Here is a 25,968-nt window from a genome sequence, read left to right on the forward strand (position 1 = left end):
TTGAATTCATCATAGTTAACACCTATATTCAACTCTTTAATTTTTGTAATTACTATATATTTGAAATTCATAATATTTAATACAAATATCTTACCGTTTAAATTTTTGAATTTTATAATATGTGGAAACCATAGTTTTAATATATTTACTTCACTGTTAACTTTTTTAATATTTATGCGAAAATCATTGTTTTTAATCTATTTATTTCATTGTTTAGCTTTAATATTTATTACATATGCAAAAATTACTGTTTTAACATAATTAATACTATTAATTTTTTGGATTTATTAAATATGCGAAAATAGTGATTTTTAATATATTTGCTTTACTATTTTAATTATATGAAAATCTTGATTTTAAATGCACATATGTTTTCACATAATTGCCAAAAATCATATAACATTTATAAATGTTTAATACTAAAAGTCATGAATTTATATTAATTTGGCAAGATCTTGAATTTTTTTTATCCCATGTACATCAATATAGGTATTTTATAATGAAAATTTTGAATTAAAACCCTACGCATATGCGTATATTCCTATGATGGTAAAAATTTGATTTGAAACCCCAAAAAAATGAATAAACTCCTACATACATGATTTATCTTGAAAATGATGGAATTCTTTTTAGGGTACTTACTTGAGCAAGACGAAACGCACGGACTCCTCCTCCTTTTCTTCTTCTTCTCTTCCCTCTTTTTCTCTCTCTTTTTCTTTCTTTCTCTCTCTTTTACTCTCATGGTTTTAGGTTGGAGATTGCAAAAGTTTTTACTCTATGGGAAAGCGTAAGCACCATTTACAATTTTTATTTCAAATTTCCTTTCTCTTTCAACTTTCTTTAATTTGTTTAATTCCTTCTTTGATGAGAATTGCTTAATAAAGAAACCAAGATGTGGCAAGGACTCCTTAAAGGAGAGAATTCTTATTTAATTACTATTTTAACTAATTTGGATTTTTAAATTAAACAAGTGGCCCCCACTTTTTCCAAGGGGAATTCGGCCAACCTATTTAGGCTTGTGCGCATGTTTTTTTATGGGGAAACGTGAGCCATAAACCTTATTTTATATAAAGTTTCATATTCCCTTATGTTTCTCTAGTATGCCATATCACTTTATAATTTGATTAGTTGATATTTGTAACATACAAGTTTTCAATTCCTATTATAAGACTAATATCCTAATCAAATCAAGTTTTATTTAATTCTGGTTATCTAAAATAAGCAAGTGGGACCCACTTTCCATAAAAAATATCTTAAAAATACAAATCCCATAATAAACACATACCATAATGGTAAATTGGCCATAACTTCATCAAATCATGTCCAAATCATGAAATCTTGGTGAGTCTATCACCGCCCTTTGTCAAAGTTAACCGCCCCCTTTCAAGAATACCAAAACAAAACATGAGGGGTTTTTTCAAAACCATACGTGACAAGGTAAAAGATACCAAAATAGATTTGCATTATAATATCCATGTCTTGGTCTAAAACTATCCTTTTTAAGGATTATGTCTATGATTTGGTAATTGTTAAAAAATCCTTGTAGACATATCCTAAGCTTCTCGTTTTTGTTTTGAAGATGATTTATTTGATTTGAAAACACATACTTGTCATCTTCAAGGGTCTTGGAAGAACTTGCCATATTTTGAAATTTAAAAATTTAGGACTCAAGTTCACCCAAGTGACCCTTAAGGGTCTCATTCTCAAGCTTTAAATTTGTAAAATCTTTTTCATCTATTGCTTGAGCTTGAAACTTGGAAGATGATTCTCTTTTCAAAAACTCAAGCTCCTCTTCTAGTTTGAAATTGAATTCTTAAGAACTTTGTTTTTTGAAACTTATGAATTTAAAGTACTACACAACTCATCATAAGATAATCCATCTTCACCTACTACTACAAGAAGAGCTGTGTGAGCTTACCTCATTTTCGTCAGTGTATGCCATGAAACATATGTTTGGATTGGTCGTGACACAAAGAATGCCATCTTCACTTGAGGTCTCCTCGAATGAGCTACTTCCACAAACGCTTAGGCCATTAAAAGTAGCGTCCTTGCCTTGCCTCTTCTTCTTCTTCCAATGCTTCTTTCCACTGTGCTTGGAGCATTTGAGTAGCGAGCACTTCGATCGTATGTGTCCAATCTTCTTACATTCGAAGCACTGGGGTTCATCTTTCTCTTTTACTTTTTCCTCCTTTCTTTCCTTCTTTCTCCATAATTTCTTGAACTTTCTCAAGGCCTCCTCTTCTTTATCGCCACTTGAGGATAATGATGATGAGAGCTTTACCTTGTCCTCTACTCGGCTTGCTCTCTTCTTCAATTTCATCTCATGTGTGATGAGAGAACCAACTAGGTCCTCTAAGTCCACATTTCCTAGGTCCTTGAATTCTTCTATAGCCGTGACTTTGGGGTCCCAACTAGGAGGGAGACACGGAGAAGCATGTTCAGCAATTCGACATTGGTATAAGTTTTACCTAAATCTTCAAGCTCATTTAAAAAGGTTAGTAAAACATGTATACATATCCGAAATGGATCCAAAATTATTTATAGTAAAAGCTTCAAAATCATTAACTAATAAATTAAACTTTGACTTCTTGACTTGAGACGTCCCCTCATGAGGCTTGAAGGATAGTCCATATATCCTTAGCCGTTTGGCAATTTGAATTCTTCAGGAGATAAAGCGCAAAAGATTGTGTTCACTCCTTTAACATTCAATGGGTTTCTCTTTTTCTCGCCATCTCTCTTTAGAATAAGATTGTGTTTACTCCTTTGGCATTCAATGCGTCTCTCTTTTTCTCGGCGGTTGTCCACTCACTTCTTTCTTTTGTGAGGATGATATATCCATCTTCAATCAACTCCCACATCTCATAGTCTAGAGATTGAAGAAAGAAAATCATCCAAATTTTCCAATACCCATAATTTGAACCATTAAAATATGAGGATTTTGAAATGGATTGGCCTTCAACATATCCGGATGGGGTTGCAAAGATCTTTACTCTTTTAAATTTTTGAAAAATAAAAAATCCCTTGTCCTTTGATACCATATGAAATCCCAAACTTGGCAACCGAAGAGGGGGAGTGAATTGGGTTTTAAAAACTTCTGCCCTTGTTGATTTAGAAATTAAAAATAATTGAGCAAATTAAATAATAAGCACAATGGAAGCTAAAAATACACAATGCAAAAATAAAATATAGAGAAGAGATGGAAGAGAGTGCACTGAGATTTTTTAAGTGGTTTGGTCCAAGGATCCACACCAAGGCCTACTCCACTCCACCAATACTCTTGATGACTTCACTAATCCCAATCCTCTTAACCGTGACGACCAAACCAAATACAACTGAGATAGCTCCATGTCTCACACTTGCTCTGGAGATGGCTCTGCATCTCCTACACTCGCCCTGGAGATGGCTCTGCATCTCCAACACTCACCCAATTAAAATCTTTGATCATTGAAAGAAAGAAAAACAAAATCCTTTCAAGAGAGTTACAAATGTGTTGAAGATGTACAAATGAAGTCCTATATCCAATCTTTGCTTTTAGGTTAAAAGAGGCACAAAAGGCACAAAACAAGCTAAATCACTCTTACGGATGTTCAAATTAGTCTCAAGAGTGTCTTAGATGAGTTTATAGGGTTGGGGAACCCATATATATAGTTTTAGCTCAAAACAAGCCGTTTTAGGGGTATTTTCATAAATACCGGAATGCCTCAAAACTACCTGTTATAGCTCTAATGGCTATATTTTTTAGCCAGACCCAGTCGAACGCCCTACCTTGGTCTATCGGCCCAGTGTTTCAGACCTTTTTTTTCAACAGCCAGAGCATGGTTGGTTGATCGGGGCATGGTCGGTCTACCGGCCCTTTGAGATTTTGCACTTCTTTTTCTTCTTATATTCCAGTCCTTTGAGTGTCTGGTCTAGGTCTTGTACCTTATATATTATCATGGTTCGGGATCCTAATTGACTTGATTTTGTGACTCAAACAACCCTAAGTTAAGACATGGATGTACAATCTTAAAACAACTTGACATGAACTTGATCTTCACTTTGAGCTTCAACACTTTGAGTTTAGATTGCTTCTTGGATCCCCTAAGACTTTAGCAATCCAAATATGCTGCAATTTTGCTCCTCCACATTGATCCAAGCATCCTTGATTTTCACAATAAACAAAGGATCTACAACTAAATAAGCAAACATTTTAGTAACACAAAATTACTTGTGTTTGGAATCATTAAAACAAGATGAAAATTAGCCAAGGTTGAACCATTGGGCTTACAACTAGCGTGATGACCACCATGCTCCATGCCCCCAAAGTTCCTACCCCATTCTGGAGAATCTGGACGCCATCCTCATGCTCGCGACCCGGATCAGGCGCCCCAAGGGAATTGTTGTTGTCACTACATACGCTCTTACTCGAAGAGTGAGGGTCTGGCTCGCCCAGCACCGCTACCCCTAGATTTGAACTCAATACCACTCGGACTGTCATCCTTGAAGGACTCGGCCGTAAAGGCCTTCCAAAAGGTGACCAGAGTGGAAGAATGCAAACCGGGCTAGATACTGCTGGTTTCAACGCAACTTTGGCCATGACACCGAAGAATGTCAGCAGCTAAAAGATCAAGTTGAGGATCTCATTGACCGGGTTACCTTCGTCAATATGTCATAAGGCGGATACCCCCAGAAGACCATAGTAGACAGGGGGCTCGCCATCCCCTGTACAATGACTTGTGCGCCTAGAGAGTGAAGACGACCAGGAAGACTATTCTAACTCTTGACAAATCCCTTCTCACCTCCCGAAGAAAATTAAGTTGTTTGTGCTGTGTCGATTGTCTTACGGCTCTGCCACACTGTTGAAAATATTGTATTCCCCATGCAGTTGTACCATCAAGTTATTATTATTATTACACAAGTAGCCATGGGCGGAGCCAAGGGGGGCAATTGCCCCCCTAAAATTCAGGATTTGTTTTGTTTTCCATATAGATGCGTTTTGGATCTCTCTCTCTCTCAAACCACTAAAATTCAGGATTTTTTCCTTACCGATAGGTTTAGTTGGATTTTTTTCCAGTAAAAGTTGCCCCCGATTGAAATTCCAATGATAGGCCCGAGTATTATGAGTGACAACTTAGGAGGAGGGAGATTATGTTATTTATAAAAACAATGTTTAATCTTTTGAAAAACTTTTAACCCAACTTAAAGATTAAGAGATAAAAAACAATTGAAGCAAGTAAGTTAAATCTAAAGTGCAATGCAAATGAAAAGAGCAAGAGTCAAGAAAGAGTGCTCCCGAGATATAAAGTGGTTCGGTCCTCAAACACGAAGCCTACTCCACTCCACCAACCAAACACGTTGATGGCTTCACTATGTTGATCTTCTCAACCTTAGCGAAGACCGATGCCAATTACAATCTCCAATTGCTTTAACCTTGGTGGCAATCATCACCAAGGAGAGAGGGCTTCGCTTCTCCGAACACTCGCCCAAATACAACGGTTTATCAAGAAAGAAATAACAAAGAAAAATCCCTTCCAAAGGGTTACAATCTTGAAAAGGATCTACAAATGAGAGCCTATGATCCAAATCCTAAATCTAGAGGATGAGAGTAATAAAACAAGCTTAATTCACTAGTAGGATGTTCTAATAAGGTTTTAGAGTGTTAGTATTCATTATGGAGAAGTTTAGATCTCAAATGTATATAGAAAATCCAAATATCCCCATTTGAGGGCATAGTCGTAATTCTGTGAAAAACCCCAACGGATATAATTTTTTCCCGACATAATGTTCTCGGAGTTCTGAGAATTTCTCTCGGAGTTCCGAGAATTTCTTTCGGAGTTCCGGGAATACAAACAGAGATTGGAAATTTAGTCCCTGGACCATTTCTCGGAGCTCCGAGAAGCCTAATTCCAGCAGGTTCTAAGATATAAAATGATGATTTGTTTTAGGCTTCATGGACTTCCAATTTTATACAAAGTTTGGATTGTTATGAGGGTTCCAAAGTCTTGGAACACCACAAGGATAATCATTTAATCATTTAGTCTATTTAGGGGTGTGTGATTACTTCAGTTATGCTTCTCAAAACCTAAAGTAGGATTGGATCTTCACAAACCAATAAGACTTCAAAGATATGGTCTTCACTCTGCATTGCTTCAAGTCTTCTTGCTTCTTGGATCTCCAATGACTTTGGTCTTCCAAATATGGTCCAATAAGAGCGCTTCTTGGACTTGATCCGAGCAACCATGATGTTAAATTATCATGATCTACAACTAAGGCAATCAAACACATTAGTGAAATAAAATCACTTGAGTTTGGAATCATCAAAAGAATATGGGAATGCCAAGGTGGGAACCATTGGGCTTATACCGATTCTCTCCTCCCCCTCTGGCCCTCTCTCCTCAAAATTAGAATTGTTTTGTAAGTTGTTTCTAAATTAATGCCTTTTTTCCTTAACACACACACACTCTCTCTCTCTCTCTCCCTCTCCCTCTCTCTCTCTCTCTCTCTCTCTCTCTCTCTCTCTCTCTCTTAATTCGTTGAGCAACCAAACACCTAAAAAATCCGGATAAGAGGCCTTAGCTAAGTAATTGTTATGAGATTCTATATGGTGTGGTGCACCAAAAGTCCAGTTACTTTCAAAAAGTATTGCAGGCCCACTTCATAGGATGATCCAAACAATTCATTTATTGGGCCACAACATAAATAGGCTGCACCGCATAAAGCATTTCCATAGGATTATCTTAACCCTCAGATCAACAATGGGATTAACTGTTACAGAATCCTCTATGGATCGGAGGGTTAAGATAATCCTATGGAAATGCTTTATGCGGTGCGGCCTATTTACGTTGTGGCCTTACAAATGAATAGTTTGGATCATCCTATGAAGTGGGCCCCATGGTATTTTTTGTAAAATATTAGACTTCCCACGTACACAACATATAAAATCCCGGTTAAATCCGTAACATTCTTGGGCCATGCTATGCATGGGTGTAAACTAGTAGGCCCCACCCATCAAAGGATGAGTAGTAGATAGTGAGTCCCAGCATCAAAATATGAGGTGTAAACTGTCGGCTCACCTTATGCATGGGTTAGGGGGAGATGGTGGGGCCCATCTATCAAAACATGAAGTAAAAAATAGTGGGCCCGACATGCTATAACAACCATTGTCTGACCCCCTTGGAACAAATTCCTGACTCCGCCCCTGCAAGCAGTTATTATAACTCTCTGTAAGAAAATATCCAATCGAGCAAAGGCTGAAATTCCATTCGGATCTCCCAAAACGCTGCCTTTCCGGCCATAAAAGAAAGAGAAAGAGAAGAAGGAAAAGATGGGAAAGTGCACACATGATGTTCACAAAGTTACTGGTAAGAGGATTTTTGAGCTTGAGGGCATCCAATCTGAAGTCGACTAGTGTCGAAGCTTGCATCGATGTCCTTTATCTGCCTCACAACGTAATTATAATAGGCTCTCCAACACTTAACCGCCTCCCTATCCACTGCTGCTTGAAAGTTTGCGAACTGCTTGATGTTATCCACAACAGGGGCACCCGCAGCCAAGAGTGCCCCTGCGTTGTGCACCCTGGTGCTCTCCAATTCTTCTACCGCCTTGCTCTGACCTTCCTCGGCCTTTGTGGAATCGACTTTCATGGCCTCCGCCACTGTCACCAAGCTTCCATTTTCAAGCTGGAGACGATGGATCTCTGCATTCTATGCAAAAAAGTTCATCATCCTCTACCCTCAACTCCTTTGACATCGCCTCTACTCGCGCCGAAAGATTTGTTGTCTCTACCCTTGCAACTCCCGTCTCCTCCTCCTACACAACCAACTGGGCCTTGGTTGCTACTGCCTCTCTTTGCGTTGTTTCCACACATGCAGCAATCTCTTTCACTTGACTTAGATCCTCGCGAGCCTTCTCTAGATCCCTCACAAGGTCCATCATAGCCGAAGAGTACTTAAGCATACGGCCGGTGCATCCACAGTACAAAATTGCAAAGGAGAACACATGTTACTAAAGGGAAGGTTCGCTAAGATATGAGAAAATGCTAACATTTTACCTTCTCGAAGGCCAGATGAACCGCTTCAGCCAAAGCAGCGTCTGATAGGTCCTCGACCTCTTCTCTATCCCCCTAAAGACCAACGGAGATAACTAGTGCCCGCGGAGGTACTACATCAAACGACTCAGTGCCATCTTCGCGGAGCCTCTTCTCCCTCAGTGCGTCCAGGGACCCCTAGTCAGTGCCTCTTAGGCTCGCCGGAGGAGCATGCCCTCTGGTTTGGCTTGGGGGAAATAAGGCCTATGTTAGGGAATCTAATAGGCATCCGAAAGACAAATGACGTCCATGAAAACCAACTTAGAGTGAGCATTGGCAACAGAAAACTCCTCCAATCGCACCATGACTAATAGAGAAGGAGAGCAAGAACACCCGAAACTCCGAAAAAGGAAAAGAAAAAATAGCAAAAATGAAAGTAATACTAGGCGACCCCCTTTTTTTTTATAGACACCCCATCATTAAGATTGATGGACCAAGAGATATCGCTTCACCTCCTCGTTTCTGATCCACGCTGTGTGAACCTCACTTGGTTGTCCCACCATCGAAATGCTGCTAGAGATACAGTGCTACACCTAACAAGGGCATACAAATTTATAGCGCCTACACCTTTTAAACCCTCTAAAGACCTTTCCGTCCTTGAATGGGACAATGCGCGGGGAGCAAAATGCCGTCTGATACGTGAAATCAACATGAGCCACCTGATGAAGGAGGGAGTTTACGATCATAGATACATTTTGTCCCTCCGGAAAAGGGAAAAGGCGTCTCTCCAGCAAACAACCTCTGGCCTATTCGAGATCGTCTAGCCTCCCGGGCTCGCCGAGTGCCTCTGCTTTGCGGCCTGGACGAGTGGAACATCTCACGGGCTAGACGAAAGTGACTCAAATTTCTTCAGCCTCGTGGCCTAGTCGAGAGCGCCTAGCCTTGTGGCCTTGTCGAGTGCCTCAGCTCTGCGGCCTAGATGAGTGGAACATCTTGTGGGCTAGATGAAAGCACCTCATATTTCTCTAGCCTCGCAGCCTAGTTGAGACCATCTACCCTTGCGAGTCCAACGAGTGCTTAAGCTTCGCGGCCTAAACGAGTGAAACATCTCGTGGTCTAGACGAAAGCACCTCAGATTTCTCCAGCCATGGGTCCTAGCCAAGAGAATCTAGCCTCGTGAGCTCGACGAGTGCTTCAGCTTCACGGCCTATACGAGAGGAACATCTCATGGGTTAGACGAGCCGCATATTTATTCATCCTCGTGGCCTAGTCGCGAGCTTCTAGCCTCACGGGCTCGCAGAGTGCCTCAGTTTCACGCCCAAAACGAGCAGAACATCTCACAGGCTAGACGAAAGCGCCTCAAATTTCTCCAGCCTCGCAGTCCAGTCGAAGGCCCCTAGGTTCGCGGGCCTGCCAAGTGCTTCAGCTTCGCAGCCTAGACAAGTAGAGCATTTCACAGGCTAGACGAAAGTGCCTTAGATTTCTCCAGCGTCGTGACCTGGTCAAGAGTGTCTAGCCTCGCGAAGCGTGACCTGGTCAAGAGTGTCTAGCCTCGCGGGTCCAGCTTCGCGATCCACCCAAGTGAAACATTCTATGGGCTAACCAACTACCTCGCCAGCTCCTACGAAGAGTGTGAAAGGTGCGCTTTTAGCGGCGACTCACCAGCAATGGCGGGCCATAGACACTCCTACTTCCACAACTCCAAATAACATTGTCCCTATCCACCCCGCATGGAAGCTCTCGCCTCACCACCCTAAGGGTACTTAAACACTAAGCGCAACACGCCTCCGCTAACGGGACAGGCGAAAGCACACCAATAATGAGAGAAACATAATGCAGACAAAAAAAGAAAGAAAAGGAATTTTATTCATTTTGCTCCAAAAGTTTACAAGAAAGGCTCTCGGCGGAAAAGAAAAAGAGGACAATCGCCACTGTTGAGACTCAAGGACTGAGCACCGATACATGACAACAATGGAAGACCGCCCTAGGCTAGATCACGCCTTGCGAAGTTCCTCTTCTTCTTCACCGCTCTAAGCTTTGGATAGCCAGTGTCTTCAGGCAGGCAGCGACACAAATCACCTCTTATCCATCGTCAGTAACCACTGGTCTAACCCTTTCCGAAGGATACCCTCTAATAGACGGAAGCCCCCAAGGAGCTGCCTAGGGAAAGGACGTTGGGCAGTCTGGACACCCGCGGACCAGTATTTAGCACTGCGGCCTCTCGAGGGACACCTGGCCTCCACAACACTCGAAGCAAGCTCCAGCTCCTCTAGGAAAACGGCAGCGACGCCTGCACAATCAAGCCCCGCCAAATCCGAGCTCGGGACCTCCGTCTCGACGCCACGGTCAAGACTCAAGAAAACTCTCATTTCCACGGTCGAAATATGAGACAAATCTCCTTCACGGTTTGAGAACAAAGTTCCATTGCACCAAGGTGTCACTCCGCCTAAAAGCAGAGTCACTCTCCCTCCGCCATACGCCTCCATCCGGCAAAGTTTCCAAATGACTTAGAAAGAGAGGGAAAGAAAAAAATGAAGGAAAGAATGCCTAAAAGTGGAGCCAAAAGACGCCTTTTATAAACCCCCTTTTGCCGCTTTGGGAATGCCAACTCACATTCATAGCGAAAGTTGTGTCTCTTCAAGACCGCGACATGTGGACGTTTCTAGTCGACTGGCCACCGTCAAAAGATTCAAAACACGGGATCCCCGCACGTTCGATTCCCCACCATGCCTTGAGAAGGCGCACGTTTACTGCGCCCTTCGATCCAAAGTCCCATTCCCTGCCTCAGGAAGGACCAGAATCTCCAGCATATGACCTTCACACTTGAACGACGCTGCCATTCTCTTCTTCGATTAGTCGAGCGAAGTGATCAAATTGCCAAAACTACTTCTCCGACCTGTACCGGCTCGAAGAAATGGGGGGCTTATATGATGGGGGTAAAACTTGAGTAATCCGCCGCATGATGAAACGTGGCCAAGAATCAAAGAGCATCTAGGCCCACCACTCACACCCTAAGCATGCCTCGATGAGTAGGCCCTTTTGGCCCAGAAAAAGATAGCGCCGCTCAAGGTCTGTACCCTATCCATTTCCATCACCTATTGCCATCAATAGCAAATCTCGCCAGTAAACAACCCCAATATTGTCACTATCAATGACAACACTAGTGCCATACCCTGTCACACTGCCATTGACGCACCATACTCCTTCATATCCCGAAGATCTCTCCAACGATATACACTGCGCCTATTGCTGTTGCGTCACACTCGGCAAGGTCTGTACCCTATCCATTGCCATCACCTATCGCCGCTCAAGATCTGTACCCTATCCATTGCCATCACCTATCGCCATCAATAGCAAATCTCGCCAGTAAACAACTCTGATATTGTCACTATCAATGACAACACTAGTGCCATACCCTGTCACACTGCCATTGGCGAAAAAGATAGCGCCGCTCAAGGTCTGTACCCTATCCATTGCCATCACCTATCGCCATCAATAGCAAATCTCGCCAGTAAACAACTCCGATATTGTCACTATCAATGACAACACTAGTGTCATACCCTGTCACACTGCCATTGATGCACCATACTCCTTCATATCCCGAAGATCTCTCCAACGATATACACTGCGCCATATTGCCGTTGCGTCACACTCGGAACACGGAACCTCCTCTTACAAAGGGGAACCCTCCCCTCCACAGGCATCGGCTCCTCACGGGTCCAAAACACCACTCGAGAGTTAACACACCACATCCTTGTGCTAACCTCTCATTTTGTTTATCTCTAAACTGACTTGAGGTCCCCCCCCCCCCCTGGAATTCTGACTCCGGGTGGTCCTAAACTGTTGTCTATGGGCGCAAGTCGCAGGTTGAACTGACAGCAGGCGGGATCGACACCATCGCAGCCGTCTGATCGCTCGTCCTGATTTGAGCATCAACAATTCTCTCTCTCTCTCTCTCTCTCTCTCTCTCTCTCTCTCTCTCTTTTTGGAAATGACATCCCTACTTTTTCCATTACTCTCTGAGAGAACTAACACACAACTAAACACTACTTACCACTATTCTTCTAGATAAATTCCTACTCTCCAAGGCACCCCGCACAACTAAACATCACCTTCAGAATCCAAACCCCTCAAAAGGATCTGCTTGAACCATAGTGAGCAAAACTCCATTTTAAACGGCGTTTTTTTTTTTGAAAAAAACTTGTTTTATTGGTGTGCCGTTTAAAACTCCATTTAAAACTTTTACAACGAATTAAACTCCATTTTTTTAAGCAAACGTTTTAAACACGTTTAAAATGCGTTTTAATCGTTTTAAACACATTTTTTGGTTTTTACCCCACCATATTTTGTAAATGACAAAATTCTAAACGTATTTTCTTGTGTTTCCGTTTTTTTACTACGTTTTTTTGAACCAGTACCGTATTAAACTCGAATTTTTGCTGTCCCGTTTCTTTGCGGAATCACGTTTTGCTAACTATGGCTCGGACGAGCTTGAGCTTCGGTAACTAGAGTCCGAGGAGGGGTCCGAACAAGGTATGGCTGGGAGTTTTGGAGCTGGGTTGTCCGATCCGAGGGTTATTATTCGAACACGTTGGATTTTCGTCCCATACGAATAGACCCGGCAAAAAGTGACCCGGACCCGCGGGTCTACCCGGCCCGTCCAGGTATTGCGGGGTTCGGGTAAAAAATTAGAACCCGTTTGCAATGTTTACCGGGCTCGTACGGGTCGACCCGTAGCGGGTTGACCCGGGTTGAGCTTCGGTAACTAGAGTCCGAGGAGGGGTCCGAACAAGGTATGGCCGGAAGTTTTGGAGCCGGGTTGTCCGATCCGAGGGTTATTATTCGAACACGTCGGATTTTCGTCCCATACGCATAGACCCGGCAAAAAGTGACCCAGACCCGCGGGTCTACCTCGCCCGTCCGGGTATTGCGGGGTCTGGGTAAAAAATTAGAACCCGTTTGCAATGTTTACCCGGCTCATACGGGTAGTAAAATTGATGACCCGTAGCGGGTTGACCCGTGGGTACCCGTAAAACTTGGTTAAAAGTAAAAACTTAATAAAACCTAAATATGCTAAATATCTATCGTGTGTGGCTCTCATTTTCTCTCAAGTCTCAAGTCTCAACAGAACAAATAGGCTTGAAAGTTGAAACCCTAACCGCCTTCTCTCCGGCCGTGATTCCGGCCGTCTCCTATCGTCCAGTCCGTTGCCGGTGTCCGACGGCCTCCTACCTTCATCCAGGTCTCTCTCTCTCTCTCTCTCTCTCTCTCTCTCTCATCTGTTTAAATTTTACTTTGATTTTAACATGGTTAGGGGGTATGATCCTAACATTAACTCTATGTGTCTCTCGCCCTCTCTCTGTAGTCACTAAATTTTTGTGGTAGGGTTTGAACTTTGGGGTTGGGTAATCCCTGTTAGGGTTAGTGTTTTGATTTTTTGTCTGTTAGTGTTAGTGTTAGGGTTAGGGTTAGGATTTTGAAGGAGAAGGGTATTATACCCGAAGGTCTAAAAAATCTTTGATTTTATTTTTTTTGTTTTCAAAGGGTCTAGATGGATTTGGCTCTTCTTTATCTGGTTTCGTCCTCTTTTTCTTTTATTTTTATTTGTATATTCTGGTTTGAGTGAATTGATTCCTTTTTCGCTTACTGGGTATGTCCCGATAAATGGGCATTTGGTTTGAGAACTTTAGAATCCTCTTCATCTTGAAAATTTTGTTTTTTTATTCGTATAGAGTTTTTTTTTACTATTAACAAAATGAGAATGGTTTTTAAGAAATTCTGATACTTCTTGAAAGAGGATTTTTGAACTATTTATATTTGATTGATGGATGGGTTTTGCTTTTCAATTTAATTCTTCATTCTATATCTCTAGTGTTTGTGGAATGGAAATCATATGTCTTGGTTTATTCTGTAATGTTTTTTTTTCTCAATTTTACCTACCCATTTCTTGAAATTTCAGAGGCCAGGTTACCCGCGGGTGTACTCGTGCCCGCCTGGGTAAGATCTGGGTACATAAAATGGCTACCCGTAGAATCACGGGTAAAAGCTACCCTACCCGTCGTACCCATACCCGCACGGGTTACCCGTTTGCCCGTGATTACCCGCACAGGAACTCCATTGAATTTCTAAGGTCAAATCTCCTATTCCTGTGACTTTCCATACATGGTTTTATACCTTTTAAAAATATAATAAATCCAAGCTTCTAGTTTTTGAGTTTAAACCGTCCGATGATAATCGAGCGGCGTTTAAAGATGGTCTTAGCAGAAACAAGAAACATACATACATATATATATATATATATATATATATATATATATATATATCCTCTTCAGCCTTGATGTAGGGCGTGTTTCCCTTCAATCTCACCCGGCAAATATATCGAGAATTAACAAAATAATGCTCGCATAAGTTGAAGAACTTCGATTGGGTTATATAACGGCAAACCTAACTATTTAGCTGGAAGATTGGAGATCTTCCCACCTCAGAGGTTCACATAGATTCGATCACATAAGGAAGGAAAATCAGAATCAGATATCCAAGATAAGAAGAAAGGAACAGGGGATAAGTAAGTTCTTGCTTTGCTGCTAAATTTTTCTCGTTTCTTTACCATAATCCCATCCGGATGTTTTCTTATTGTACCATATTTTTGTTTGTTTGGCATTTCTCTCTGTATAAATGTCTTACATGGGCACTGTAGGTGATTAAGCGTGCTTTCTAGTTTTCCTGTGGATGTCTTTATTCCGCATGTCCGTTCTGTCTATCTGTTTTTCTGTCTTCCTTGGCCAGTGCGGTACATAATCATTCAGTTTCAACAAATGGGTATTGTTGTCGCCGAAATCTGACCTAAGGTTGAATCGGTCCCAGCTGGCTGCACACCTGAGGAGGTGACCTGTGCTCACGAACAAGCCTTAGTTTGGACTCCGGGGAGGCTATCCGATGCTTAAGTCAGAGCGGAATACAGTAATATAAGCAGTCTGATGAGAACTCTGGAACTAACCGAATGCAAAAATGGTTATAGTCCTATAACTTGGCGATTGTGCCTTATAGGAAATATTAGGGTCCTTTCTTGCCATTGGTTATGAGTCTACCACTTGTCCATTTCCTATTGGATGACACGTGTCCACGCCTAATTGGTTCAACGCTCCACTCCCGATTGGTGTCACATGTTGGTCATCCCCACTGGGTGCTAGTCTTTAAACCCTATACTTAATGTTTGGTTTAATAATTAAGTTCCCATTTTTTGTGGGGTTAAATGGTCATTTAAATGGGCATCCAATAACCACTATTGAAATTTCGAAAATAACCATAGTCAATTTGGTAATTGCATCTAGTACATACTACTCACAATTCCCTCAATCAACAGTATTTTATTAAATTCTATTTTGAATGATCAATCATCAAACATATCAAAGTAAATATATTTTAATTTTTAAGTATTAAGCATCTATTTATCACCAGCGGCCAACCATCATCCCCATTTGTTTCGATGACCGTTTTTCTAGTTTTGATCGAGTAAAGCACATGTTGTCCAGAGTTTTAGAGATCATTAGATTTTTAGTTATTTTATGCTAGGCTACTACTAGGAAACCGTGAAATGTAACATTTCTTGTGTCTTATGTGTCCATTATGTTAGTTTGAACTTTGAACTTCTTTTTTTATTTTGTTTAGTTTATTTTTATGTTGTAAGTTTGTAATGTTATATCAAGAAATTTATGGGATGCCACATGCTCGTCTCTCTTTTAAAGAGAGTGCCACAAACAGTTATATTCTACTATAATCACCCATTGCCATGTCTCAATCTTTCTTTTAAACAGAGCTCTAGGTAGTTATGTAACTATGATAACCTCTCATCACTTAAAACAGGGAGCCTTATATTTTTTTGGAATAATGGATGAAATAAATAAATATTAGAAGATTTTGCTCTTGTGTGGATGTAAGATGACCTTCCGTTGTTCTTAGAAATCGGTGTGATGCTCATGTTATAGCCCTTTTTGCGGTGCCTTTGGCTAGTTAGTGGTGTGACGCCTTAACTCCTATCCTTTCTCAAGTAAATTTTATCTAATTACATAAAACATTCAATTTATGGCAATACATCAATGAAACTAAGAAAAAATAATCATACAAACTGCTAAGAATGTTACAGATTGCAGATTACAAATTGCTAAGTTGAACCAGCCATGATCTCAAGTTTCTCTCACCAATCTGAATCCTTGGATTCATTTACTGTTCATAATGTGTCCTCTACAACTTTATCTCCGAACTTACCTATTGCCTTATGCAAGGGTAAACATTCTTGTACATCTTATTCAATTTCTGACTTTGTTTCCAGGGAGTCCTTACCTCTTACAATGCTTTCCTATCTTTATTTGCCTTTGTGTTTGTTCCTAACAAAGTTTCAAATGCCTTAGCTCATCCAAACGTTTTTTATGTGTCTTATGTGTACATTATGTTTGTTTGAACTTCTTTTTTATTTTGTTTTGTTTATTTATATGTTGTAAGTTTGTAGGGATTTGCTAGGGACTATCGCAGAAGGCATTTCGTGGACTGATTGTTGCATTAGAGAGCAGCCACCTCAGATGGATTAAATGAATAAGACAAAATCTGTTGAAAAGTAAGCCTATGTGGCTGCTCTCTCATGCAACAGCCGGCCCGCGAAATGCCTTCTGCGCCAAAGTTTGTAATATAGTATCAAGACAATTATGGGATGACATGTGCCCGTCTCTCCTTTAACGAGAGAGTCGCAAATAGTTATGTTCTCCCATAAGCATCGATTGCCATGTGTCAATCATCCACATAGAGGAATTTAGTCACCTATAAGAGCGAGAAACATGCTGTATTGATGATCTCATGAAGCTCTATCGTGATAATTTGTCACCCCTTCATATCACCTCTAACCAATATTTCATGACGGGACGGAACATATAGAGGTTGAATGCCACTTTGTGAGAGAAAAAGTGGAGGCTATGCTCATCACTATTCCTTACGTCGGATCAAAGGATCAAGTTGTTGACATTCTCATTAAAGCTGTTCCCAAAAGTTATTTTCAAAAGATTCTTGATAAGTTGGACATGTTTGTCATTCAATAGCTAGCTAAGAAGCACGGGTACTCTCCGGAGGCCCACACACCGGTATCAGGTTCGTATTGGGTGCGGGTGCGCTTGGGTATCTTTGGGGGCGTACTGGTACGCACCCAAACAACAAACAAAACGAAAATCCAGTTTGGGAGTTTGGCTAAGTATCAGGTGCGCTTGGGTGCGCACCCGGTTCTAATTAAATTGAAAATTGCAGATTTACAGTAGAGGGGCTGCCCCAATTAACGAAGGAGGGTGGATATATCAAAATATCTATAATATATATATATATATATATATATATATATATATATATATCCCGTAATTAAAAACCTAACAACTTAGAAGTAATATTAGATTGGGAAATGATTTCAGCGCTCCAATGTTTTAATAAACACGCGCTCCCATGTTTGTCCTATAATGTTTAAAGGGTTGTCAGAGGAATATTACGGTACTCAAAAAGCTCTTAAAGCCCTTTAAACACTACACGACAAACATGGGAGCGCATTTTATCAAATATTGGAGCGCTAAATTCATTTTCTCATTCGATTTTGGTGAAGTAATATTAGATTTTGCCGCTGTTATTGTTATTTGATTGTTCTCCAATTAAATTGTTTGAATTCTTTAACAAAATATTTAATTTTTTAATTTTTATAAATATGTAATAAAATATAAAACTATATTATATTCAGCGTACCCCAACAATCCCGTATCCTATTTTTAAAAATCACATATCCACGTATCCGTATCATGTCGTATGCTCTCCCATGTTTGTCCTGTAGTGTTTAAAGGGCTGTCAAAGGAATATTACGGTACTCAAAAAGTTCTTAAAGCCCTTTAAACACTACACGACCAACATGGGAGCCCATGTTTATCAAATATTGGTAATGTTATTGTTATTTGATGATGTTTATCAAATTTGATGTTATTGTTTATCAAATATTCTTCGTGTCGTATCAAATAACATCACCACTCTTCCTCCACTCAAAAAGTTCTTCGTGTCGTATGCTCTCAGAAGATGCCTGATGAGTGGAGGAAGAGTACTGTTAGAATAAGCTTATGTAGCCTAAGGGCATTATAGTCTTTTCATATTCTTTTCATAATATATATATATATATATATATATATATATATATATATATATATATATATGTGTGTGTGTGTGTGTGTGTGTGTGTGTGTGTGTGTGTGTGAGTTAGGGCAAATACCTAACACATAACTTTTCATTCTCTAATCTCTCTGCTAACATGGTATCAAAGCCCTAGGGTTCTTCGATGCCCTAGGGAACATCGCCTTGCCGCCACCACTACCTCCACTTTTCTTTCTGTGCCGTCCCCTCCCATCCCTGTTCCTCTTCTTTTTTTTATGCCGACCCTTCTTCCCTACCCTTAAACCCTAAACCTCGCCAACCCCACCCCTCCCAGCCTTGCCGCCTCTCCCTCCCACTCTTGATTTGCCCCCTCCCCCCCCCCCCCCCCCCCGCGGGAATTTTCTTGGCCGGAAAAAAATTTTCCTGGATTTTTAGGTTTGCCCCCCCCCCCCCCCCCCAAAATTTTTCCGGAAAATCTCTCCCCTTCAAAAAAAATAATTTTCTCGGAATTTTTTTTTCTTCCTAGACTACCCCCAACCAAGGTTTCCAGATGACTTGAGCTTTGTCTCTATGTTTCGTTGTAGTTCCACAAGAATGGGGCTTCGTGCTTGTTCTTTCGGAGTCATTTCTCCGCTGGATGTCTGTGGTTTTTCCCTCTGATTGTTTGTCTTCGTGGTGATTTGCTTGCCTATATTTGGCTGCCCTTTCTTTGGGTGTGTGTGATTGTTGTGGTGTGTGTTGCTCGGTTTGCTTCACCGACATCTTTTTTTGAGTTTTGGTGTTTATTATGGCCTTGCCATCAGCTTCTTCTATTGGTTCAGTTCCGTTCCCGGTGACCTCTATGACATCCATTAAGTTGGACGATGCTAATTACCCTGCCTGGAGTCGTTCTGTTTCTCTCTATCTGCGAAGTTAGGGCAAGTTACGTTTCATCACTACGGATCCTCCGAATCCGAAAGATGCTGGGTATGATAAGTGGAGTCAGGAGGATGCCTAGCTCCAGTCTCTTCTCTGTTAGAGTATGGAACCAAAGATTGCGAGCCACATGCTATTTTTGGATACATCACGGGCAGTCTGGTTGCGTGCTGAGACAGTCTATTCCGGCAGCAACAAGCTCACGCAGATTATTGATGTTTATAGTGACTTCTTTCGTATCTTGCGTGGCGATAAGACCGTCGCTGAGTACTATTCGGACATTGTTGGTCTCTGTGAGCAGATTGATATTTATCATCCACCGTCCACCGACATTACGGTATTGGCTCAACAGAAGAATGAGCTCCGTACTACTCGTTTTTGGATTGCTTAGGGCCTGAGTTTGTCCCTCTTCGGCAGCAGATCCTTGGGTTAGGCACGTTCCCATCTTTGGATGAGATTTTTTCTCTCGTTCAACGCGCTCTACGTATCGATCCGACTGTCTCTGTTGCTGGCGATCAGTCTGCCTTTGCTACCCAGGCTGGTTCCTTTCAGGGCACTTGTGGTCGGGGTCGTCGTCGCGGACAGGGCCATGGCTTTGGCCGAGATTCAGGGGGAGGCCGTACATCTGGGGGTCGTGGCTCCCGTTATTGCACTCATTGTGACATGGAGGGTGACACTATTGATTTCTGTTACGATCTACATCCCAAGCTGCGTCCCACTCGAGCCGCCCACTTCGCTTTTGAGACACCTGCTGCACCTACTCCTGCTACCTCAGACACCATGGTCGTTTCTTGGACTGAGTATGAGTCACTTTTGCGCCTACAGGAGAAAGGGAAACAACCGGCTACTCAACTTACCACAGAAGGTAGCAACTCATCTTGCTCCCTTAGCCACTCCGATTCCTGGCTCATTGATTCTGGTGCCTCTCATCATATGACCGGTAACAGTACACTTCTTAGTTCCTTTACTTCTTGTGCTCCTACTAAGATGGTCACCTTGGCCAATGGGACTCGATGTCCTATTTCGGGCACTGCGACTGTTACGTCCACATCCCACTTATCCTTATCTTCCGTACTCTGTGTTCCTACTTTTCCCTGCAATCTGCTTTCTGTTAGTCAGTTTACTAATCGCCTTAACTGTTCAGTAACATTCTTTCCGTCTTATTGTGTTTTTCAGGACCTTACGACTGGGAAGAAGATTGGCTCGAGGCATGAGACAGCTGGCCTATACTACCTAGATGATGCTATCACTCCCACGACGTTTAGTACCTCAGCAGATTCCTTTATGTGGCACTGCCGGCTCGGTCATCTTTCTTCTGAGCGTCTGCATCGTTCTTTAGTTGTTTCTAGTGTTATTAGTCCTTTTCATTGTGAGTTCTGTCAGTATGGAAAACACCATCATGTTTCCTACCCGTCTCGTTTTGTTAGTCGTGTCAGTAGTCCTTTTGAGTTAGTGCATTCTGATGTTTGGGGTCCATGTCGTACTCCTTCTATGTTTGGTGGGAAGTACTTTGTTATTTTTGTTGATGATTTTTCTAGGATGACCTGGCTTTATATAAGAAAGGATCGTTCTGAGGTGATTTCTACATTTTGTTTATTTTATGCTGAAATTACAAATCAATACTCACGTTCCCTTAAATGTTTACGTACTGATAATGCCCGTGAGTATTTTTCTGATCAGCACGGTTTTCAGAAGTTTCTTTCTAGTCGTGGAATTATTCATCAGTTGTCTTGTGCCCACACTTCACAACATAATGGTGTTCCCGAGCGGAAAATACGGTATCTTGTAGATATAGCTCTCTCCATTCTATATTAGATGAATGTTCCCAAACCTTTTTGGGCAGACGCTATGGTTACAGCCTGCTTTCTGGCTAATTGTCTATCCTCTTCAGTTCTTAGCAATCGGTCCCCTTTTTCGGTGTTACACTCTTCTGGGGATCCATTTCCGTTACCTCCCAAGGTGTTTGGCTGTGTTTGCTTTGTTCAGGATCTCACCCCAAGACTTGATAAATTGGCCCCAAGGGCAATCAAGTGTTGTTTTCTTCGGTTATTCACAAACCCAGAAGGGTTACCGATGCTACAGTCCCCAGCTTCACCGCACATTTATCAGTGCTGATGCCTCTTTTTTTGAGGATACTCCCTATTTTCCTGCTTCCTCTTCTTTACCGGTATCTCCTCCTCCGTTGCTATTGCCGGTTCCAGTTCCAAGTTTGCCACCAGATCCGGTACCGGTTCCAAGTTTGCCACTGGATCAGGTTCAGCGTCCCGTACAAGTATATACTTGCAAGCATTTTACTACTTCAGTTGAGCCTTCATGCCCTGCAATCTTCTCTCAGCAAGCAGGTCCGTCTTTACCCTCATCCTCTGATGATGCTGCTCAGGTTGATGACTCTCCTGATGCCCCCATTGCGAGCCGTACTCGTTCTCGTACCACTCATCACCCTATTTTTGATGCGGTAGGTTATGCTCGGTTATCTCCTTCGTATACCACATTTATCTCTTCTTTGTCATCGATTTCTATTCCTCGCTCTGCTCGAGCTTGATTCAGGATGGCGGGTAGCTATGGAGGCTGAGATAGATGCCTTGGCTAAAAATCAGACATGACAGTTGGTTTCTCTTCCTCCTGGTGCTCAGGTAGTCGGATGTAAGTGGGTGTTCACCATCAAATACCTACCTGATGGCTCTGTTGAGAGGTTAAAAGCCCGTCTTGTTGCGAAGCGCTTTACTCAAACTTATGGGATTGATTATGTTGAGACATTCTCTCCAGTGGCAAAGATTCCGTCCATCCGTGTATTGATTTCTTTGGCCGTGAATCAGTCTTAGCCACTATATCAGTGGATATCAAGAATGCGTTCCTCCATGGTGATTTGCAGGAGGAGGTGCATATGGAGCAACCACCAGGGTTTGTTGCTCAGCGGGAGTTGCAGCATACCGTCTATAAGCTTAGAAAGGCGATTTATGGTCTAAAACAGTGTCCTCGTGCTTGGTTTGGGAGATTCAGTGAGGCCATCATACGATTGGTATGAAACAATGTGCTGTAGACCATTCCGTGTTCAGCTCTCGAAACAAGGATGGTCTGATTCTCTTGGTTGTATAAGTTGATGACATTGTTATTACAGGGAATGACAAAGCAGGAATACAACGCCTCAAAGATTTCCTTCAGAATGAATTCAGCACAAAAGACCATGGTGTTCTGAGATACTTCTTAGGAATTGAAGTGGCATATTCACAAAAGGGGCTATCTTTGTCCCGAAGGAAGTATGCACTTGATATTTTGGAAAAAACAAGTTTTCTGGGGGCAAAACCTGCACAGACTCCTATGAATCTGAATGTCAAGCTTTCACCTGATCAGGGGGAGCCACTAGAAGATCCTGGTCGATACAGACGGTTAGTAGGACGTTTGATCTATCTCATAGTCACTTGCCCGAACATTGCATATGCTGTTGGTGTGGTTAGCCAGTATATGAGTGCGCCTCAGATAGCACATTGGTCAGTAGTGATTCATATAGTGAAGTATCTGAATAAAGCTCCTGGGAAAGGTCTTCTCTTCCGGAAGCATAACCATTTGAGAATTGAGGGATACTCTGCTGCAGACTGGGTCTGATCTCCTGCTGACCGGGGATCTACTAATGGCTATTGTACCTTCATAGGTGGAAATCTAGTTTTTTGGAAAAGTAAGAAGCAGGACGTTGTATCATGATCCAGTGCAGAAGCAGAATACAGGGCTATGGCTTACACAAGCTGTGAATTAATTTGGCTACGATCGTTTATGTCAGAGATTGGATTCTCATACTCCTCACCTGCGTCCCTCTACTGTGACAACAAGTCGGCCATTCACATAGCTATGAATCCGGTATTTCATGAACGAACTAAGCATATTGAAGTGGATTGCCACTTTATTCGTCATAGGATTCAGACAGGCCAAATTCAAACCGAGTTCACTCGAATGAATGATAAGATTGCAGACATGTTTACCAAGCCGTTGAATGGAGTTCGATCGAGTGATTTATGTAACAAACTGGGCATGTATGACATTCATACTCCAGCTTGAGGGGGAGTGTTAGAATAAGCTTATGTAGCCTAAGGGCATTATAGTCTTTTCATATTCTCTTCATAATATATATATATATATATATATATATATATATATATATATATATATATATACATATGTGTGTGTGTGTTAGGGCAAATACATAACACATAACTTTTCATTCTCTAATCTCTTTTCTAACAAGTACATTAATACCTATTTATAAGAATAAAGGGGATATTCAGAGTTGCACCATTACGGAGGAATTAAGCTATTAAGTCAACCATGAAGCTTTGGGAGAGGGTAATTGAGGATAGACTAAGAAAAGAGACTAAGGTGTTAGAGAATCAGTTTGGCTTTATCCCTGATGATCGACAATGGAAGCTATCTTCTTGATTAGGCGGTTAATGGAGAGATTTAGAGAAAATAAGAAGGACCTTCATATGGTTTTCATTGATTTGGAGAAAGCGTATGATAGGGTTCCCAGGAGTGTTATGTGGTGGGTCCTTGAAAGGAAAAAAGTGCCTACTAAATATGCTAATTTGATTAAGGATATGTACGAGGGAGCAGTAACTAGTGTCAGAATCACGGATGGCACGTCTAGTGAGTTTCCAATTACAATAGGACTGCACCAAGGATCAGCTCTAAGCCCTTATCTTTTTACACTAGTTATGGATGAGCTTACGGAGGGTATCCAGGATGAGGTGCCGTGGTGTATGTTATTTGCTGATGACATAATACTAATCGACGAAACCAAAGCAGGAGTAAATGCTAAGTTAGAGTTATGGAGAACTACTTTGGAATCTAAAGGTTTTAGATTGAGTAGGACTAAGACAGAGTATATGGAGTGCAACTTTATTAATGTAAGGAGGCGGGACGAGGATGTAGTAAATAGACAAGAGGTACCTAAGAGGGATATCTTTCGCTATCTTGGTTCAATTCTACATAAAGAAGGAGAGATGGAAGAGGATGTTAACCATAGAATAAGAGCAAGTTGGTTAAAGTGGAAGCTTGCGTCAGAGTTCTGTGCGACCGCAAAATCCCTACCAAGTTGAAGGGGGATAACAATCGTGGACCGGCTAGAAGATCTAGAAGATCTTCTTGATATGCTTTTATTTCATGCCATGTTTAGGTCCTTAGTTTGGTAGGTTTCTTCTAGATTTTATTGCTTTTGGAACTTCTGTATTTGTTATTTCTTCTTTTGTAAGTCTCTCTATTTATGAGAGATTATTTCCTTTTGTAAATCTCTCTATTTAGGAGAGACTAGTTGATTGAATAAGGCATGACAGAATATCTTCAAGCTTTGGCTTACGAGGTTGGTTTCCCTCGAAGAAACCATAGAATTATAGAATCATATTAACTGGTATCAGAGCATCGATCCATGGCCACTAACAAGGAGAGGATTGAGGCTCTCGAAACCAAGGAACAGGAGACTGCGGCCTCTCTACGGGAGCTCACTACGGCGGTCCAAGATTTGGTAGTGGGGATGGCTATTATCAGATCTCAGAATGAACAATTACATGCATCCTTAGACATCCTTGTCCATGAGAACGTGATGTCGCAGGAGAGTGAGGGCACGCATGGAAGTAATGTGCAACGACCACCCAACTTGCAAACAGGGACTAGTGCGGACAACAACACTATTAAGGCTCGTTTTGCATGCTTGGATTTTCCGAGATATTCCGGCACCGAACCTACAGAATGGCTTCATCGCGCGGAACAATTTTTTCGCTATCAAGACACGCCGTTGGACCAACGCGTATTGCTCGCTTTGTTCCACCTAGAGGGGGAGGCGAACCAGTGGTTCCAATCTATGAAGCGCTCCTACCATTATATTACATGGGAGATGTTCTCGAAAGCGTTGTTGGTAAGGTTTGGCCCCAATGAGTATGAGGATTTTGATGAAGCCTTAGCGAAGATTCGCTAAGAAGGATCCTCTCGGGATTATCAGAGGGCGTTCGAACGCCTTTCCAATTGGGTTCAAAATTGGTCAGAAATGGCGCTTGTTGGTTGTTTTATTGGGGGGACTTCGAGAAGATATTGCAGCCGATGTGCGGATGTTTCGCCCCACTACTCTCACGGCTGCCATTGGGCTAGCGCGCATGCAAGAGGAAAAATTGCAGCGCCTCCGTCGGAGCCAACGCCCGAATGCGGGTGGATTCATGAGAGCACCACCTTGCCCTTCTCCCCCAGCAGTAACGTTGACCCGGACACCAACTACAACACCACCGATTCGTCGGCTCACATGGGCTGAGATGCAAGCCCGGTGCGATAAGGGTTTATGCTACAACTGTGATGAGAAATTTGGCCCGAGTCATAAGTGCTAGTCACAACAAATTTTTTTGTTGGTGGCGGATGACGAAGAAGGCGAAGAATATCATGAGTGTGACACCGTTCCAGAAGAACCTGAAATTTCAGTTCATGCTTTAGCCGGTGGGGTCTATTCCCGTACCATGCGGGTAATGGGGACGGTACAAGGAAGAGCCATTTCGTTTCTAATCGACAGCGGCAATACCCACAACTTCATCAACAGCCGCCTTGCTCAAAAAATGAGGTACCTAATTTCCCCCTCTCTGGCATTTCAGGTGATGGCAGCAGATGGTAACAAGCTGCAGTGCGATGGCCGTTGTTCAGACCTTGATGTTGAGATTCCAGGGTACTGTTGTAAAACAAATATGTATCTCCTGCCAATTAACGGTGCTGATGTAGTGTTGGGGGTACAATGGTTAGAGAGCCTTGGGCCGGTACTATGCGATTGGAAGAAATTGACCATGGATTTTTCAATGGGTACTATTAAACATCATATCAAAGGTCAACGCCCTCCGGGTCCTCAACTGGCTTCTCTTCATTCTTTA

General features: G+C 42.0%; 1 protein-coding gene across 2 annotated transcripts in view; it reads left to right on the top strand.

The window, feature by feature from the left end:
- The first annotated feature begins 14,330 nt into the window (after positions 1-14,330).
- The window catches only part of LOC143852591 (glycoside hydrolase family 2 protein), an 84,939-nt gene continuing 73,301 nt past the window's right edge, over positions 14,331-25,968 (top strand). For both annotated transcript variants that reach the window (XM_077362044.1, XM_077362043.1), the window contains exon 1: positions 14,331-14,570. The gene's annotated coding sequence lies outside the window, so the exon portion shown is untranslated. The remainder of the gene's footprint in view (positions 14,571-25,968) is intronic.

The sequence above is a fragment of the Tasmannia lanceolata genome, unplaced genomic scaffold (assembly GCF_043159265.1).
Source record: "Tasmannia lanceolata isolate RefF3 unplaced genomic scaffold, GAP_Taslan_0.1 ptg000019l, whole genome shotgun sequence".
Classification (NCBI taxonomy): Eukaryota; Viridiplantae; Streptophyta; class Magnoliopsida; order Canellales; family Winteraceae; genus Tasmannia; species Tasmannia lanceolata.